This window comes from Leptodactylus fuscus, chromosome 3, assembly GCF_031893055.1.
Source record: "Leptodactylus fuscus isolate aLepFus1 chromosome 3, aLepFus1.hap2, whole genome shotgun sequence".
NCBI lineage: Eukaryota > Metazoa > Chordata > Amphibia > Anura > Leptodactylidae > Leptodactylus > Leptodactylus fuscus.
This window is the reverse complement of record NC_134267.1, coordinates 141,603,543-141,623,522: the sequence shown is the minus strand read 5'-3', so window position 1 is coordinate 141,623,522 and position 19,980 is coordinate 141,603,543.

Genomic DNA, 19,980 nt, shown 5'->3' with positions numbered 1-19,980 from the left:
CCCCAGTGCTGCAAGAGAATTAATTTGCATACAGAAGAAACCTAGGATTTCTACCGAACAGCGCCGCGGAGAAGACATCTAAAGGTAGGAGAAGAATAGCTTTTCTTAAGGATAATCTTACGTGTTAGGGACAAAAAAAAAAAAAAAAAAAAAACATTTTAATGACTGAATCCCTTTAAAAAAAATGTAAACATTTTCAATCTATCTAGATATAAAAAGAAATGGTAAATCCTGCAGTTTTCTCTCTAATTCTAATGAAAAACTGACAATTTTGTATGGGTTTTATTTGCAGAAGCCATCATATTTACATCATAGTATTACAATAGAAGATTGTACTGCTTACGCTAGGTTCGAAACTGCGTTCAGGTTTCCGTTCAAAGGAAAAAAAAAAAGGTGAGCAGAAACCAGTGGACCCCATAGACTATAATGGAGTCCACCGGGTTTCTGCCCCATGGACTCCATTTAAAGGGGTTCGGGGACAAAAACCCTGAACGGAGTTCAAGTGGTGTAAACCCAGACTTACCCCCATCACTGCATCCACTATTGACAACAGATACACAGCTTATCTACACCCCCTTACTGCTCCAAGCATGTCTATAAAACTCTCCAATAGACCTCAATAAGTCAGCTCTAGTCTATTGCCACCTATGCCCAGGAGTGTACTGTAATGCACATCCCTAAATGCTGATATGAGTTGAGAAGACAGTCAGTAAAGATGACAGCCCTTATAATCAACAGGTTTGAAATAAAAACAAAGAAAAATTACAATCAGAAAATAAAAACAGACTAGGAAAAAAAAAGTGATTTTTCGCATTATTTTATTATTTTATTTATTTAAATAAACCAGAAATTGGTGACCATCCAGACACTCTAGGAAATAAAAACAAAGAAAAAAAAACCCAAAATACAAGGCGGCAAACTTTTCTTCAAATTTAGTTTACTTTTATTTAGATCAGCCGAAAGATACTTTGTTAAGAAGCAAGAGCTGTTGAGGTATTTGCAGTCAGGTAAGGTTAATCATCTTATCGAATAATCTGATCTCCTGAAGCAAATTGATCTGACTAGATCATTTGGTCCAGCTTCAGATCTCTGACACAAAACCTGAAGTCTGATATGGGATAAACCTATCCGTTAAGACACTTTACATAATAATCTAGCAGATGGCAAGTAGTTCTCTTTAGACAAGACAAAAGAAGGCTGTAAACGGTCTACTAAAAGCTGTCTTATTTTTTTTGCCGTTTCTTTGATAAAAAAAAAAATTTGCAAACATAAAATTGAACAACTGTATTATAAAGATTTTTCTACAATGTAAAAACCAATTGGCTGTCAGACTATATAACCCCCCCCCCCCCCAAACAAAAAACTAGGTCTTTGCTCATAACAGATGCTTATGTGCTATTTATTTTCCTCCACATTTTCTGCTTTGTTGCTTAGGCTGGGTTCACAATATCGCCGCTTGTCCATCCCGAGGTTTCCATTGTAAAACTGGACAGGGGAATGCTTGCCGGTAGTCAGCTTTAAAACCCATTCATTTGAATGGGATTTTTAAAGGTGACCGCCAGTGTCCGTATGCAGCCTCTCCGCTCGGAAACCTTTTTTTTTTTTTTTTTTTTGCACGGACACAAAGGGTTTACTCACACAGAGGAAAATAGTGAGGAATTTGGTGTGGAATTTCAGCGCTGAAAAAAAAAAAAAAAAAAGCCTACCATTGACTTCAATGGGTTCCTTTTTCAGCTAGCAGAAGTCAATAGAAGGCTTTTTTTCAGCTCTGTAATTCCACACCAAATTCCTCACCGTTTTCCTCTATGTGAATGGACCCAAAGTTTTAAACCCCAGGGCCGACATTGGCAGTAGTGTGAACCCAACCTTAGCTTCATTACAGAGGAGTGGTCATCTGATACTATATTTTAGCTATAGTTGTCCACATTTACTGTTACTGCTCACTGGAAGAGTGTCTAAAAGTGCACCTCAGCTTGGCACATTTTAAGTGCACAATGGCGAAACGGGACAAGAATCTAGATGCCAAGACCGGAATGTCTCAGTCCATAAGATTTACTATAGTGGTGTTCACTAAAACAGAAATTTGACATGGTAGACACTAGTCTTAATAAATTCCCCACCAGTGTATTCTGAGAGTATAAGGCAGTCCAAAACACACCTCTTGCCTTAGTAAGTGGATTTTATACATTCCTTGCTACCTGGAAATTTTCAATAGGTTTCAGCTACTACTTCAAGCGTCTTTAGTACTGAGCCTGCCATGCAGTGCTCTTCCTTTAGAGGAGTGGGTCTACCTAACATTTCACCCAGTGATGCAACAGTTATTTAAAAGATACCAGAGCTTTCATGAAAAGTTGAAATATCTGCAGGGTTTTGCTTGGTAGACTGATTTAAGGCTGTTCATATATGGTGTCCAATCAGTATTTTGCGGATAGTATCCCCATTATGGCTGCAGCACATTTTCCATGTCTGTTTAAGGCTATGGGCATGCACAATAATTAGCAGTCAACCCCCTCCCCTATCCAATACTAATACTGAATTATTTACATGCAATTCTGCTAGGAGTAACTGTAACATAACATGTACAGTTCCAAAAACCCCAAAACATCGAGAGAGAGAGAGAGACAACACTGAAATGTGCACAATAAAAGAAAGCTGCTTACTGGCTGTGAGTGATATCCTACCTGCAACACAAACTGGTAGTCTGAAGTATGTTGAAATACATACATCATTTTCCCTCTGAATTGACTGTGTGAAGACAGAACAGATCCTTCTCTTTCCAGTCATTGTGCAGCTATCTTACTATGAAATATCTATGGACCTCCCTAGTAACAGGGAGTGAACAGCAAATTAGAAATTAAAATGGAGACACCCAGAGGAAGGAACTTTAGAGAGGTTTTCAAGTAGAAAGCAGAAACATTTTTATATAAAAAGAGCATTATATGCATTTTTCGTAACCTCCATCACTAACATCTCATCTAAATGAACTTTATCTGGATCTTATGTTTGAAACTATTTTTTAGCTGAGGAAAAACTATTTACAAAGGGCTCAGCAAGTTTTAAAAAAAGTTTTAAAAACATAAATGCAGCTTTACTCATCAACCTCTGCTCCAGTTCTGACTAGGCCTGAGTTTGGAGTTCAGTTCTATGTCCTAGCACCTTTTCGCACTCAAGGCATTACTATTCAGTCTATAACTGGCCACAGAAAGTGGCATTTCCTGTGTGTCAAGAGGGACAAGGAAGTAGAGACCAGTGATGGATCCGGGCAGAGTTGGATAAGGATGCCAGGGGATCAGTGAAATTAGAAGTTTTGCTTGTTTTATTTTTGTTAATGCATTTAAGGTTGCACATGGATACAACTAGGATCAGTCTTACACAAATCTTAAAGGGGTATTCCCACATCGCATACTTACCCGTCTTCATTCCTCTAAAATCTTCTGTCTTCCGGCTTTGTCTCGTCATTGGTGGGCGGGGTCACATATGCAAAGCCAAGCGGCGAGATGCCGCCGGCCCTGCGTGCGCGCTCATACACCAGTCTACCCTTCACAATGCGAATACAGACCCGACACCCTGCGGGCTAGACTGGTGTATGAGCTTGCACGCAGGGCCGGTGGCATCTTGCCGCTTGGCTTTGCTTATGTGACCCCGGAGCGGAACAGCATCGCTTCTGCCGCTGCTGTCTTCATGCAGGGCAGAATCATAGCGATGTGCCTGTGCCGGCGTCTAACAGTCCCCAGCATCTGCGTATTACAGCGGATGCCGGGGAGTTAGATGCCGGCACAGGTGCCTGCAACATCGCTATGTGCCTGCCCTGCATGAAGCAAGTAGCGGCAGAAGCGATGCTGTTATTACGCTCCTCCGCCCCCCCCCCCCCCCGCCCCGGAATAGCAGCATCGCTTCTTCCGCTGCTGTCTTCATGCAGGGCAGAAGCATAGCGATGTTGCTGGCTTCACCTGTCCCCCAAAGGGTAAACTACCCCCCCCCCCAGGCTCGCTCCCATGTACTTAGCCCCTCCTCCCTCCCCCCTGAGAGCAGGCAGACACATCACTTGACTCAGGTCAGGGCTGTGGCCACAAAAAAATGAATAAAGTAATATAGTGGCCAAACAAAGCAGTTTTGCTGAAGCATTGTATTTAGGAAAAGTCTTACATTCACATTTACAAGCATTATAGATAGGATCCTTGTGACGGGACAACCCCTTTAAACATACCCTGCTACAAGGACCACAATGGGCTTCTTTTTAAATACAGAGAAAAATAAACTGTGGCCTACCTCAGTCCATCCTACTGTACTGAAAATTAGCGAGGAGAATAAGTATCCTCGATCTGACCATCAAAAAGCTAGGTGACTTGAGCCAACGTTATCTGGTGGCAGTGTCAGACTGTGGTTTCTTTAGCTCACCAGATAAGAAGATTCAGGTCGCCCACCCTCCAACAATCCATGGGAAATAGTACCCTTTAAATATGGGTGTCTTCTGCTGAACTTTGGGCCTGGGCCCAACAGGAGGATCCCCTGATACTCTTGTGGACCAGTCTGACACTGCCAGGGGGTAAAAGAGCCACAGATAAGATTATCCAATAATATTTTATAGTTAATGTGCTAACAATAAGATATCATTGGATAGAATATTCCCTGTGGCTCCTATACAATGAGTTGGCACAAAGCTCAAGTCACCCAGCTTTCTTGCAATCAGATTAATATTTTTTCTCTCAGTACCATTATACAGGGTATATACAAATGCTATTATCACCCATTAGGATTATCTTTGTCTGGAGCGACGTGCTATTTAGTGCCTGGTATCTGCGCCAGTCTGATTCATTTGTTTTATGCATTTAAATGTTAGTTGTTCTCTGGATGTTCCTGTGTTAATGAGCCAGACAGCCTGTTTTTTCAGCTAGGCCATACAGGTCATCTCTCTTTGTGATAATTTCTAGGTAGCCAAAAATAACAGGTGCAAAATGTATACAAAACATAGAAAAGGTTGTTAAAGGGATTCTAGTAGAGATGAGCGAACACTGTTTCGGATCAGCCGATCCGAACAGCACACACCCATAGAAATGAATGGAAGCACCTGTGACGCTGACTTTCCCGGCGGCCGGCGTCACAGGTGCTTCCATTCATTTCTATGGGTGCATGCTGTTCGGATTGGCTGATCCGAACAGTGTTCGCTCATCTCTAGATTCTAGCATTAAAATTACATTTTTTTTCTTGATCACACGTAGGAATAGCCTAACGAAAGGCTATTCTCCTACTTTTAGATCTCTTCTCCGCGCCGCCGTTCAGTAGAAATTCCGATTTTCGTCTGTATGCTAATCAGTTCACTCGAAGCACTGGGGGTGGCCCCCAGCACTCAAACAGCAATGGGGGCATCCCCAATGCTGTGAGAAAAATCTCCAGCGACGCCTCCATCTTCTTCAGGAACAGCCTCTCTGTGCATCTTCTTCTGGAGCTGGGTTCAAACTTCTAGGCATGCGCAGTCAGCTCTGCCGTCGGGCCTCGGGCAGAGCCGACTGCACATGCTTATTGTGTATGGTTTTACAAGAAAATGGGCGCTTACATGCGAAGTCGGCTCTGCCCAGGGCCCGACGGTATGCGTAGCAGTTTGAACCCAGTGCTGGAAGATGACACGCAGAGACCCCGTTCCTAAAGAAGATGAAGGCGGCGCTGGAGATTTCTCTTGCAGCATTGGGGACACCCCCAGTGCTGTTTGAGCGCTGGGGACCGCCCCCAGTACTGTAAGAGAACTCATTTGCATAAAGATGAAAACCGGGATTTCTACTGAACGGCGGCGCAGAGAAGACATCTAAAGGTAGGAGAAGAATAGCCTTTCTTAAGGCTATTCCTACGTGTGATCAAGGAAAAAAAAAAATGTGATTTTAATGATAGAATCCCTTTACGATCCATATTATGTAGCATTGTTTACAATTATTATGCTAGGCTCACACTAGAGCCAGGCTCCTTGTTGATTGGGTCTGTCAGGGAACCTGAACAATGGAGAGCTGGACCACTACAACAGCAGCTACAGATAGACACCAGCAGACTATAATGGGGTCCACCATTTCCAAACTGAAAGCGGCAGAAAAATGTTCTCAGTGCAGGACTTTCTCCGACGATTTTCGATGGTCTCAGATCTTCTGATGGTCTCTTCTGTCTTCAGTCTCGGTCCAACTTCCGACGCCTGCGCAGTACGCTCCTGTATTGAACTACAAAAGCAAGAGCAGCCTCCCAAAAATGGCCAGCGGCCATTTTTGGGAGGCTGCTCTTGCAGTTCAATACAGGAGAGTATTGCGCAGGCGTCGGAAGTTGGACCGAGACTGAAGACAGAAGAGACCATCAGAAAATCACAGAGATCATCGAAAATCGTCGGAGACAGTACTGTAGTTTCTTGGTGACCAGTTCCCTGACCAACATAAGTGAACATTTAAGTCTGCTGGCTATCCACTTCAGAGAACATCAGATTCCATAGTCAGCCAATTCTATTGGCTTGGCTGAGATTATGTATAGCTCTTAATTCTGTAGGCAGCCCGATGCAATAACTATCTGAGCAAAGATTATGCTTGACCTATTAAGATGCAGATAAGTTCTGCCCAGATTCATAGTTCAATGGATCAGATTATTACTATATGCCATTATATTATTGGTGCAACAATTTTATTATATGAATTCAACCGCTAGGCAAAATGCCTAGAACTCACATTAAAGACATAATAAGACTCCAACCAAATCATATCAACGTAAAACTGTGGTAGGAAAAGATGAAACCCTATTCATATACACAAGCATATGATGGATCAAAGTGCTACAGAGCTGTGGAATGGCACAATGAGAAGTCTTGTATTTCACTATGCCTCTGAATTTAAACAGACTTATTCTTTGAACTCTGTATGATGAAGACAGGAGAGCCCATCTCTATACGGTGTCATATAGAGGAGCTCTACAGAAGTAGGAGTGTATGGTAAGATATGTGTCTAAGTGTGCCCCTGTGTGTGCATGAAGCTCATTGGGAACGGCAAATATATCTGCATAAATAATTTTAGACTTTTTTTTTCAATAAAATTTTCCTTGATATGACAAGTACATAAATGCAATTTGTATAGACCAAAATGATAAAGATTAGCGTTATCTAATTACTTAAAGTTAAAGATTGTATTATAAAAATGACAGGCCCAGACAGGAAGTCAATTTGTGGAATTAGAGGCTTCGGTACCAATTAACCATTTACCATATTAGATTGGTATGGGAAAGAATTTGGCTATTGTTATTGCAATTTCTGTAGGCTAACCAGCCATAACAATGTAAATATAGTAATGGGTAAAGACTTAATGGTTAAAGCACAAAGCCTGGGAGAAAGAGGGAATACGAGTCATTTACCCTTCAAACTTTATAAGCAGTATCCTCTATTATTGACCTGTGTGTCTTTTACTGTGATGTGTACACACTGCAGAAAACAAGTTGCACATACTGTATATGAAAGTGTTAACCAGATGTAACAGAGCTGTACTAATGCAAGTGAGCATAATCCTGACACAGTTAGTTGTACTCTCAAAGAGATCAGTGCAGTGCATAGCATGGAATTGCACCACAAGCTCAAATCTTCATTTTTGGCACCAGAAAAATCAGACCTCAAACATTCCAGCACAAAAAAAATGCCATGTATTCATTAGGATAAAAACCATAAACTACCACCGATCAGACTATTTAAAGAGGTATACACGCAAAATAACCACATGTAAATTTAGACAATATTTTTTATAAATACAGTATACATATTTTTCAGCGTTTTAATGATTTTCTCTAACCATCTTCGTGGTGATGGTCTGTTGTCTTATAAATTGCCAATGGATACAATCAGAAACCCCAGCCATGATTTCCTTATTTAGACATTCAGAATCTCTCAGGGACAATGCATACACCAGAAAGGTAACTTGTCCAAAATCAGGAAAATCAGAGGTCAGATCATAGAAAGTTCCTGATTTCATGGTCATATCCATTAGCATCTTATGAAGACAAAAGACAGTCGCCACTAAGTATTTTTATTTACATTTGCAAAAATGTTGACCTTAACTGCCTACAAAATTAGATGTGGTTGTGTTCATGGAGGAACCCCTTGAAAAGGATAACCTTATATATAAAAAAAAAGATCAAACCCCAGCTGATGGTGGGAAAGACACTAAAATAACATTCTCTTTAGACCACTCTTCTGAATCAATCATGTTACACGTGGACAGGGCACAAGATGATCGGTGCCAGATCGGCTTAAATATCAAATATTTATAGAGTATTTAATTTGTTTAGTAAAGCAGAAATAGGAAAAGAATACATAGTCGTGAAATGAGTTTGCTCTGTCAACAGTATTGTTGTCTCCACTATCCCGGTCTATTTTTAGGTGGGATTTGTCACATGTAGTTACCCGGCGATACACAAATGGCAGTATTGTCTTTCAAGGTTAAACCAAATGCAAAACAGAAACTATTTATTAAAGCTCATTCCCAAGACATGTTTTTTGAACCAACATTAATATATCTGTGTATGGAAACTAGTTTTGTGACTTGATGAATCACAGCATTTTTACTGCACGGAGACACCGCTAGGAGGAAACATTTTACTCAGTTGTATAAATCTGTAAGAAGTAAGCTTCTTCTTAGCAGCACGTATCTGTCAGGTGTCAGGGTCTGGGGTTCCTAGGTGTGGTGGCATAGACACACAAGTCCAGTTTCTTTAGTCCAAAACAAAGGTAGAGTTTATTTTCACTAAAAAAGGTAGTGCAGCAACAAAAGGAAACAATACAAAAATAAATTCCTGCCCGGCTAGGCTCTAACTAAACATAGAATAGGTTACCTCACCTAGAGTAACAGAAATCCAAAAAGCCAGTAGAATCATTCAGGACACAGCTCCAAAAATATGACCTCTCTCTATGGCTCTCCAGCCAAACTCTGCCAAAGTGTTGCTTCTGGAGCAACTTCTTAAGCCTCCTTGACGAGGAGACTCTCTGCATCTGAGTCGCTGCCGGAACATCCCCAAAGTCTGGACTGGAGGGGGCTGGAATGACAGGTCTCACTACCAACCTACCTGCCATTCCTAAAAATCCAGCCCAGTAACTGGAACTTTGAAATAACCCTCAGCAGACAATAGTTATCTGCTGAGAAATGTTCTTTCTGGAGTTCTCATCTCACCCACCTTAGTAGTCTGGGTGAGATGTACACCCCCTCCATTACCTGACCAGCCATCGGCATACACATGGTAGTGTCTCAGCTGAGGGTCTAACAATATAGGAACCTGTGACCCGGGTTAGAGAAGAAGGTCTACAAGACACATACAGTTAAGACAATTGACTCCCAGTCCCCACCCGCTTGCTCTGGAAATTCAGATAGCTTAAAGCCTGTGGCTCATCAGGGGTCCGGAGTATGCAGGGAACGTCAAGCTGCATTATGAGGTCACTATATCATACCGAGGGCACTGGGTCACCAACAAAAGTAAGAATGGAGTGGACCCTGCAAGGCCTGCTCAGTACAAGGTTAGGAGAGTTTCTGTTCCATCTTTATTGGCTATTACTAAATAGAGGCACTATATTGGCTTATAAAGACAAGCATTATCACTATATGGGGACACAAAGGTGGCATTCTTATTATTATATGGGGATATAAGGTGGATTACAGCTATATGGGGCAATAACATGGGGCACAAATGGGCATTAATACCATATAAGGCTCAAAAGGACCAATTTTATTGCAATGGGAGCAGCAGAGATATCCATGTACTTTGGCCCTGTCTGGGGCTCTCATTGAAATGGAGCAGGGGAGCAGAATGATAGTCACACCAAATAGTGATTTGATTTAGATTCTTTTTTCCATTCACTTTGCATTTTGTAAGTAGAAAAGAATAAACTATTAACACTTCTACTTTTAAAGCACCTAAAACGTTTTCACGGTACTGTACATTTGTATTGTTTTAGGGTGACATACACGTGGTCCATGCATTCAAGCATGCTGGTGGGGTGAAAAAGGAGAGAGAAGGGAAATGGGGGCCCAGGTACAAAGTTGTAGTTACATCCCTGAATCCATCATTTTAGCACCAGGTCCATTGGGACTGCAGATTTACCAGCTGTATGCCCACCTTCTAATGAATCTTCATATTTCATGCTCAATAACAATTAGATACATTTCATTGACAATATAATTAGATTTTATTTCAATACCTTTTACATTATATGAAATAATATGACAGGCCGTTTGAGGTCTGTGTTAACAATGGTGGCTGATCTCTCGGCAGCAGTATAGCCTCTGAATTTTTTTTTTTATAATTTGTCTGCAAAAGTAAGGCAATGTACGTACAATCCAGCATCTTGATAAAAACCAAGCTGGAGTACTGTAATTGTATCCATTCGTGCTTAGAATATACATTACAAAACTAATAAGTTCTTCCTGGTGTTCTTGTTTTATACAACATGAACCAGTTACAAGACCTACACCCTGTAACCCCTCCCCCCACATTATGCTAAATAATTACCTAATCTCACCATCCCTTTGACCTAGAATGCTATTAACTTATTAAGGTAATGTCTAAATGCTCTAACAAAGCAGCTCCTCTTATAATAAGGAAATTATTCAATTAAGGACAAACCAATATTGTGTTTTACTATAGTTCTGGGGGTTATAAAACTGTTGCCTACCATTAGATGCCATAACAGATATAAAATACATGTAAGGGCGAGTTCACATCTGCACCCGGTCTCTGCTTCGTGGGTTTCCGTCTTCTGCCGTCAGGAGACAGAAACCCGGCATTCAGTGTCCACCGGTGAGCGCCCATGAGTGTCTTCTGCTCTCTGCAGCGAAACCAGGTTTTTTGAACCGGACACAAAGTCCTGCATATCTGACTTCGTGTCCCGTTGAAAAAAACAAAACAAAAAAACAAAACAAAACACGGTTTTGCCGCGGAGAGCAGAAGACGCTCACGGGTGGACACTTTGCAAACCCATTAAAATGAATGGGTTTGAAAACTGCCTGCCAGTTTCCGTCTCTTGTCCAGTTTCTCGGGCAGGAAATGTAAACCTGCAAAGCGGAGACCGGGTGCAAGTGTGAACCCGCCCTAAGAAAGGAAATGCGCGTCCTTTTGGCGTCCTTGCACCTAGATGACCATCTATGTTGGCTCTATGCAGGAAAACATTTTTTCTGTCATTTACGCCGCACAAGTGACATAAATGATGATGAATGTGGTGCGGGTGATGGCTCCACCCACTCTCTGAAAAGTGACAAGACAAGCACAAAAACACCACGTGCACATATTTTAGTTGCAAATGGAATTAAGTAGTTGCAAGTTTCTGATTTTCAAAATATTTTACACCTCAAAACCTCTATAAACACAATCATCCCGAATCAGGAAATGCTCTGTTTGGGTCAGGTTTTATTTATTTTTGACCCAAACTGCATTTTATACACAGACCAATTGGGTTTTCATTACATTTTTAAATTACAGTTTTCTATTTTTGGGCATTAATAAAATGTGTGAACTAGGGAGAGACTGGTACAGGGACTTATTAGACAATGCCCTGCTAAGTATTACGGGTAAGAAATATACAAGTTCTCAAGGAAGAAAAAGGGGAATTTGCTCCTAGCGCCATATTTTGGAAGATAGATTAAAACCTGGTTTACAAAGAAACCTCAGGGCATAACAAAGGTGGGCGAGACAACCCTGCTCATCTCTACATCCTGGAGTCTCTCATTCCCAGTCATTTTCTGTGTGTCGAGAGACAAGAGAAAGTAAAGGCTAGCAGGTACTTGTGCAGACTGACACCATTTTCAATTTATCCTTTGTTGGGTGGAACAACGTTTGGCTGCTGAACATTTTTTTAAACACATTCATTGGTCCTAAACAACCAATAAATCATTGGTGCTGTGGAGTCAGTAGTCATAGACTCTGAAAAAGTTACAGACTCCAGAGTCAAAATATAATAATTATTATATAATTAAATAAATGCATAATCTGATCATGGCTGTCAGCCATTTATGAAGGAGTCAGATTTGGAGTTGGGCTGCAGAACAATAGGAGAGTCAAAAGACACTGGCTGGCCTACTGACTCCTCTACACCACATATCTGACTCGTGTTAGGGCTCGTGCACACGGAGTAAACGCGGCGCGCAATGCGCCGCGTTTACGGGACGTTTGCGCAGCGATTTTGACGATGCATGTTTGCGGTTGCGTTAACGCCACGTTAACGCGACCGCAAACATGGACCGTCAAAAACGCGGCACAAACATCCCGTAAACGCGGCGCATTGCGCGCCGCGTTTACTCCGTGTGAATGAGCCCTTTGATGTAAATTTCTGTATAGCAGAATATATACAGATCGTGCATTGCACGGTGAGGATGAACAATCCAATTCAGACAGAACCATATTTAATCTGAATTTTTCAGAAGTTTTGTGTTCGACCCCAAACCTTTTGTGGTTCATCAAAAACACAACACTATTATATTCTCCTTAGACCACAGAGTGTAATAATTGAGGCCCATTTAGAGGTGAGGTTAGTAACATCATCTTGCCTCACCTATCCTGGGCTTCCAGCATTTTCTGGACATTCTCTTCAGGCCTCTGGCTGATGTCTAACACCCTGGGTCATCGTTGAGGCATGTCATTGACCCCACACCATGATGTTGGCACATCCCACATAACCGCTGAGATCTAATCACAGGCCTCATTGGTTACCGGGAGGCATGCAATACCAGCTATAGGAAGAGGTCTGAAGAGGATGCTGGGGGGGACTGATAGACACTGCAAGGATGCCCAGCTGAGGCGAGATAAGGGGAGTATATGCTTGTTATTTTTACTAACCTCCCCTGGGCCTCCACTTAATATAGTCTGGGATCTGAGGAGATTACATCGTATAATAATAGCACTTGCGGTTCATGCTGAACCTCAGAGATGGGTGAACCTCATAAGACTTCTACCAGCAGGCTTACATCTTACACACATATTATATATAGATATATATTTGAAATTACTGTATAGTTATCTTGCATATAGCCGGTTGCTTGGTCACTATGAAATCTTTTCACATGTTTCAAATTTGCGGATTTCATGCCATGGAATCCATGTCAAAATCCTTGGCAAACATTCCACATTCAATGGAGGCTAATGGGGCATTTTCTGCAGTAGGAAAAAAAGGAGACATATAAAAGCATCCTCTAGAAGAATGAACATGTTAATTTAACAATGCACATGATACATCTGAAGCATGTATCAGCACAGGGGTAACAAAAAAATTAAAAGAAATGGATAGTTGACAATAGTTAATGGAAACCATATTGTGAGGTTATAGGAAGGAGGTTCAAATTGGTGAAGGTGGTCAAACTCTGGTAATAGAACAGATAGATGATGATAGACTGCAACAACGGTCTACTCTCCTGGAATTTTTTGCTATATTTGTACATGAACTCTAGCTGTAACACCAACCTTCGCTGCCCCTAAAGATATTCCTACAGCAAATCAGGACTGTGGAGTCTGAGTCAGGACCAATTTTGAATAGAGTGCGAGACTCCTGTCCTATATGGGAAGAGACTACACGGAGACATTAATAGTAAGTCAGAATGTAACCAAATGCATAAAGATCAGCGGGTTTCTACTGGGCCCAGATACTCCGAACTTCACTTTCCTATCTAAGCACAAAGACAATTCTTATAAGTGAAAGGTTTAATTGAAAACAGATTTTTTTCAAAATAACAGAGAAAAAATAGATTTTGTTTTTTTAATAAATTAAGTGACATGGTGGTCAGTCTTTTACAAAGGAGTTGGAGTCAGGCTGTAGAAAAACAATGGAGTAAGTCAGTGGTTTGGCTTACTGACTCCACAGCTTTTCTGCAAACCTGCTATGCTGACCCTAACACAAGCTTGACCAGAAGAAGGACCAAGAAGAACACACAACCCCCCCCCCCCCACTACAGAAGCAAACCGAAGAAAAACCCAAACAGGAAATATATAAGTAACAACCACAAGAATAAAGCTGAACTAGTTAAGAAGCAAACTAGACAAGACACAAGAAATATACATAGATGACTGGGAACACTTACAGAATATTTCTATGAAACTAGAACGGGACTAGTATAACAAGGTCAAAATAGTTTATAGAAACATGCCAGGAAAAGCAAGGCACTAGTCTTAAAATGAACATAGTTTAGAAATATAAATTTGAGTTTCACTGCAGGAACCAGGAATATTTAAAGAGAGGCTAACCAATCAGGAACTCTGCCCTAAAAACCTGCCCTGTCTACTAAAGAGTCTGAATAAAGTCATAAAGCCACTAGCACATACAAACTAGCAGAAGATGGTAGCTGAGTACCAATGCTGATCAGAAGAGTTCAGCATTCTCAATATATGCATGGAAAATTCATGGATTATCCCCACTCAATGCAGCGTAATTGATGAAGAAACAGAGTGTCAGCCTTATGCGCACAGACAGATTTTCTGTCCCAGACTCTGACCTGGACTGACTGTCTGCATCATAGTGAACCATGTTTTTACATATTGATCCAGTACTAAAGACAAAGCAGGACAGTAGAGCTGCAGTGAGGAAGGGATTCCTAGCTTCATAAGTTACCATTATACAATGTGGACTGACTTGACTGAGTTTGTGATAGAAAGTCCGGCACAAGTACAGATTGGATTTTCTACCTTTATTTTTCTGTGTACAAAGGGCCTTTGATTTCTAAAGCAAATCCTCTCAAATTCCTCTTTATTGTGCGCAGGATGGAGACTCTGCGCGCAGACCCGGTGCAGTAGAGATGGATTGCCATCTCTACTGCGCATGTCTTGTAGTCACCTCCAGACTGCATGAGCGCTTCAAGAGAGGAGGAGCTGTTCCTGGACACAGGAAAACACGTAAGTATTGATGGGGTTGGGTGGTGGTGAAACGGAACGTCACCGGATTATCATAAAGTGTCCCTGGGGTGCCCCAGGGAAATGACCTAGGATATGGGCAAATTTTAATAGAAGTAAATTAGAAGTTAGGAGGGGGAGGGGGTTTAGTTTAGGGGTTAATTCGTAGTTTATCCCAGACAACCCCTTTAAGCCAAACCACCTTTTTCTAGGAATGCACAACCATATCTAGCAAGTCGAAAAATGTTAACGGAAACGGGATGTGCCATTTATCTAGTAATAACAGTAAATCTGGGCCAGTTCAAGTATATTTTATCAGGGTTGTTTAAGAGTCCATTAAAAAAAATACATCTAAATCATCAACATGCAAAAAATAAATACATTTAAAAAAGAATAATCCAAGATTCAAGAGAAAAAGGCAATGCTATTATGTTGATTTATAAATATTAGCAGCACAGACAGGCCGAAAACACCATCAGTAATAATAAAGGGTAATTGAAAGTCAATTACTCTGGTGGAATCAATACTCTGAAGATGCAAGGTTTCCTTCCGTTGGTGTAGTTATGGTTACCTCACAGCACATTGACATTTGCTAAAAGTCCCTAACACTATAAAATTGCATAGATACATCTTTCATGTCTGATGGGACAGAACATTTTTAAACCGTGCAATGATCCATTTTGGGGTAAGTTTCTAAAAGAGAAGTTACTGCTTAGCATTATGCATTATAATCCATGTAGGATTACTTTCTTGATTTAGCAGTAGAATTATGTAAGGCTTCATTCCCACTAAAACACAGGAACTTTACATCGTAGCTACTGTTACAGATTTGTACACAGTACACAGGGTAAAAATCTATAAATATTCATTGTGACTTCCTTCAAAAAGCTGATGCGTAGGGTGCCAAGAATCGCACCCCCACAAATCCAATACATATTTTGTGGCTTAAAGAGGTTGTCCAGGCTAAACAATGTTTTCTAATTAAGCCAAGGGAGGTGCAAAAAACCCAAACAAAACTTACTCACCTGCCCGAGATACTCAGATGTCCTCTCGGGGCCTTCCAATCCTGCAGCTCGACTGTTCTCTTGCCTGCTGTTCCAGTTCCCTTAAGCCGGGGATGTCACAGGCAGTGATGTCCCAGGTTCCCTTCTAGTGGCCGATAATTGGCCTGTCACATGCCGCGGGTACTTCCACCAGAAGACAACAACAGAGATGCAAGATCGGACCACATGGGGAGGCACTGGAGCACCAGGAACAGGCGAGTATGGTTTTTGCTTTTAAAGTAAAATTTTAGCCTGGACAACCAATTTAGAAAAGCAGGGTTCACACTACCGTTGAAATCCATTATGAAGGTGACTATTCAAAAAAAAAAACCCCTCAATAACGGACACCTATTATAACGGACATTAACTGATGGTCCGTTAGCCATAGACTTCAATGTTAAAAAAAACAAACAAAAAAAAAAAACAAACAAACAACAGACACTTAACAGACTTTTATTTTTTTCCTTTAACAGACAGAAAAGTCCTGCATGTAGGATTTTTTTTGTCCGCTGAAAAAAAAACAGACTTGAGAGTAAATGGACACAAGATAAAATCCCATTGAAATGAATGGAAATTTCCGATGGTTCAGCTAGTGTCCGTTGCTAAAATCTTGTATTGGACAATAGCCACGTACTCTGTTGACTGTCACCAACGGTAGTGTGAACGCCGCCTAAGTCTTTGATATTTCCAAAACCCTTTCAAGGGATCATAAAGTATTTGTTAAATAAACATAACCAAGTTAATATACGCATTTACTTGAATTAGTTTTCATATTCTGGAAATCAAACCTATCTTAAATACAGAATAGAGTCTGGGTACTTAAGTGATACAAATTTCCTTTATGATGAATATTCTCTTAAAAATAAAATAAATGACTAACTTTACTTTATTTTTACAGAAGGTCAAATCACATACATCCGATAAATAATTTAAGAAGTTTCAGTTGTATGTTCACATAAAACTTCAATATTTTCTGGAGAGCTTTTATTAGATGACTTAACAAGCAATATGTAAACATTTCAAAGGAGGAAATTCCAAGAGAAATGAATATCCTCCCTTAACCATTTCTCACAAGTGTTTACCCCTGTACTTCAGATTCATGTTCACTTTATTACTGGAAGGAAAAGTTTGGTGTCCTTTCCAGAAAGAAAATTGTGTTTGTTCCAGTTTCCTATGGGGAATGGACTATTTAAACAATCCTAAAAATAAGTCGAGTATGAAACTTGGTTGAATTAAAATAGCATATATTTAGGTGAAAATGCATACAATACATTTAAAGAATTTTAGCTTTTTCCACCCGTAGAATATATTCACACATAGCAGCTTAGTTGCAGACATATCTGTGCCACACAGAAATCCATACACAAGCACGAACCCCCCCCCCCCCCCCAAGACCTACTATTATGGATAAACAAAATGTAAAATCTACAGTTACTACCACAGCACCATATACTCTATGGGCTGGGTACTGTAAGTGTATTGCTTTGGTTTAGCATGACATTCAGGGTGCTTATAAAGTTCTAGCAACTTCTAATAGGGACTCTAGATTTTTATTTTATTGCTAATGGGAAAGACACTTGCTTGGCTTTACATTTTGACCGTTTTGAACTATTGATATGGATTATTCTTAGGTGATGGATTTTTGCATAGGTTTTTCCAAGTACTGCAAATATATGGAATTGACCTCCACTTGCAGAATTTTTTCCTGCTCAATCTGCTAAAATTAGATCTACATTTGTCACCAAGGGCCTTATTCAGATACAACGGACATAGAAATTCAATTGCATCAGACAGTGATGGGGTCACCCATAGGGACTCACTCCAGTTTGTAATGCCTGACGCTGGGTTCACATTAGCGCTTGCACTACGTTCGGAGATTCCTCTCTCCGTATTTTTCGTCCTCTTCGAGCGGAAACCAAACGTACCCCATTATAGTCTGTGAGGTTCACGGTTTTCCTAAGGTAACCACTTTTATGCAGATTAGGTCTTTGTTCAGGGGTCCACAAACGGACCCCCAAATGCAAATGTAAACCTAGCCTAAGGCTGGAAACTGCCAATCACCTGTGCTTAAATCTTCTAATGTTGCTGCATTTAAAGGATTTTGGAGGGAGGGAGCTGCTTTACAAAGCACCAGAACTGATGTGAATGTAATAGCAGGTTAACCCTTCATTCAAATCTGCGTTTGGCAATCTGTTTGGAGAGTCCATATGGGGACCCCCCCGAACAGAATACCAAACACATTTGCAAGAGCTCTGCAGTGAAAGCACAAGGACCCTATAGACTATTATGGGGTCCTTGTGCTTGCCATGCACTGCCTGTACAAATCATAAGGACAGGAAAGTAGATTGTGAAGTACATTTCTGTCCGCATGTTCTGTGCAAAGATCTGGTGGCAAGCACACGGACCCTGTTATAGTATATGTGGATCCATGTGCTTTTACCGCACAGCGCTTGCAATTGTGTTTGGTAGTCAGTTTCGGGGGTCCCCATGTGGACTTCCCGAACGGATTACCAAACGCAGATGTGAACTAACCGTAACAGTGCTTTAACATGGCAGTCAGGAGCCCAATGAAGTCCCCCCATATCTACCGCCAGTATATTTGTGGTCGTGTCAGAGGCATTGTTTAATATACTACTTGTCAGATTGCGACACTTTAATACACTGCAATACAAAAAGGTGTTTGAATAAAAGCTTTAGAAAAATAAAAAATAGTTAAATGCTAATAAAATATTAATCCCAAAATATTTTACAAATAAAAAATATATAAACATAACAGGCATATTGTGTGTTGCTGTATCCGTAATGACCCAAGCAGAAACTGCAATTTTATTTTTTCACCGAAAAATAAAACATCAGGTATTCACAAAAAAAAAAAATAAGCCCTTTAAAAAAAAAAAAAAAAAAGTTATTAGGAAAAGGCTTTTTTGCTTTGCATATGTTTTGTAAGTCAAGGCAATCATATTGAGTGAATAAATTTATCAGGATATATAAACCTCACAGAGAATGGCGCAAAAATTCTAGAATAAAAATACACCTGCAAAATTGCTATATTCTTATACTCCTTTCCAGAAATTGTTAATAAAAGTTAATCAATGACATATCTACTTCAAAATAGCCCCATTACACACTACAATATATCCCACAAAAAAGCAGGCCCTCATACAGTTCCAAGGATGGAAAAACTTAGATTGAAATTAAAGAAGGATTATTACTTATCTTGACCTTCTACATAGTTTACTACGTCATTCTTGTACTTACTTTCCTTTCTGCTTCAGAGTCAATTAATCCTGGCACCATTGTTGGCGAATACGTAATCTCTAAAAATTAAAAAAAGCTTCCTCATAGATAGGAAGTCAGAAACCACTGAATACTCCTGTTTGCAACTGGATGCAAATAAAACGTTCTTGTTCTCGCTATGTTTATATGATCTGCATTTATGAGATTAAAGAGCCAGAAGAATGCCTACTGTATATGACCAAGGCGGTTCCCATCGGTGTTGGAGGCTTTGTTAAAGAGCCTCTGTTGCAGATTTTTCACTAAAGAAATGACAAAATTAGAGCACCAGGCTGTCCCATTTTGTCTAATAAAGTGACAGACACCATGCCAGAAACCCAACAGTCCTCTCAGACTATAATAGGTGTCTGTTATGAGACGGATTCGGCACTGCCACCATACTTGTTCTTCTGATCTTATTACTGAGCAGAACAATGGAAAATAATGTAGACATGGGGGAAGGGGGGGAATGTATAACGGAAAGAGAAAATGGGCAAGTTAACACCAAATTTATTTTTTTTTAATTCAAAGAATTTTTTATTGTTTTTTCAATATAGGGGGGGGGGAAGAGGGGGGGGGGGACGAAGGGGCATGGGGGAGGGGAAGAAGAGGGGGGGATAAAGGGAGAGGTAGAACAAGGGTAAAAACATGGGTAAACAAGATACATACAATAAAAGTAAATGCAAGTGATGCAGAGAAATCAAATGTAGCACTGAAATGTACATTACAAAGAAAAATAGCGTTCAATTAGACCGTCGAAAAAGGCAAAAGTATAACAGCGCGTAACTGACTACAAAATACA